Source organism: Nerophis ophidion, linkage group LG08 (assembly GCF_033978795.1).
Source record: "Nerophis ophidion isolate RoL-2023_Sa linkage group LG08, RoL_Noph_v1.0, whole genome shotgun sequence".
Taxonomy (NCBI): domain Eukaryota; kingdom Metazoa; phylum Chordata; class Actinopteri; order Syngnathiformes; family Syngnathidae; genus Nerophis; species Nerophis ophidion.
This window is the reverse complement of record NC_084618.1, coordinates 41862841-41863798: the sequence shown is the minus strand read 5'-3', so window position 1 is coordinate 41863798 and position 958 is coordinate 41862841. Positions and strand designations below refer to the sequence as shown.

General features: G+C 36.8%; 1 protein-coding gene across 4 annotated transcripts in view; it reads right to left on the bottom strand.

Annotated features, from left to right (window-relative positions):
• Positions 1-641: 641 nt before the first annotated feature.
• grhl2b (grainyhead-like transcription factor 2b) overlaps positions 642-958 on the bottom strand; it is a 47245-nt gene continuing 46928 nt past the window's right edge. For all 4 annotated transcript variants that reach the window (XM_061908595.1, XM_061908596.1, XM_061908594.1 and 1 more), the window contains exon 16: positions 642-958. This exon is cut by the window's right edge and continues 569 nt beyond it. The gene's annotated coding sequence lies outside the window, so the exon portion shown is untranslated.

The following is a 958-nucleotide window of genomic DNA, read 5'->3' as shown; positions in this document are numbered from 1 at the left end:
TATATCAGTGGTTCTTAACCTGGGTTCGATCGAAGCCTAGGGGTTCGGTGAGTCGGACTCAAGGGTTCGGCAGAGGTCAAAACACACCGAACTCATCGTGTAAATACAAACTTCTCCCTATCGGTGTATTACGGATACGGCAACAGCTGACTGATTTGCAGGTGTGTAATTTGTTTTGAGTTGGTTTTGTTGTTTGAACAAGGTGATGTTCATGCACGGTTCATTTTGTGCACCAGTAAAAAATTAAAAAAAAGGTAAAATATTAGTATGGGAAACATATTCACCATTAATTAGTTGCTTATCAACATGCAAATTAGTAACATATTGGGTCTTAACTAGTCATTACTAAGTACTTATTGATGCCTTATTCGGCATTATAACCCTAACCCTCTAACCCTAACCAAAAAACTCTAAATTAGGTCTTTATTACTTAGAATATGTTCCCATAGTGTCCAAATAACTCTAAATTAAGTCTTTCTTACTTAGAATACGTTCCCCATATTGAATTGTTACCAAAAACATATAACTTTGTCTTGAGTTTGAATAAAAACGTTTTATTTTTCACAAAAAAAGGTTCGGTGAATGTGCATTAGAAACCGGTGGGGTTCGGTACCTCCAACAAAGGTTAAGAACCACTGCTGTGTAGTTAAGTTCCGACATTTATTTTCAACCCGGGAAACAGCTCTTATCTCAAAACACTCTCAAGTCGGGGCACTCTTAAGTCAAGGTATCTTTACAACCAGCGCACACTTACACCAAGCCGAGTAACCATCTTGACGTTCTTTTTCTTTCTGAGATCAGATAGTGTAAGTGCAATAATGTAAACGTTTTTTTTTTTTTACCCATGGCACTGTTTATTATTAGTTCATAAGATCCAGGAAAATGTGAGTGCCATTAAAAGATGCTTAAAAGTATTCATGGAGTTAATTGCCAATACTGGTGGTGACGTGTATGGTAA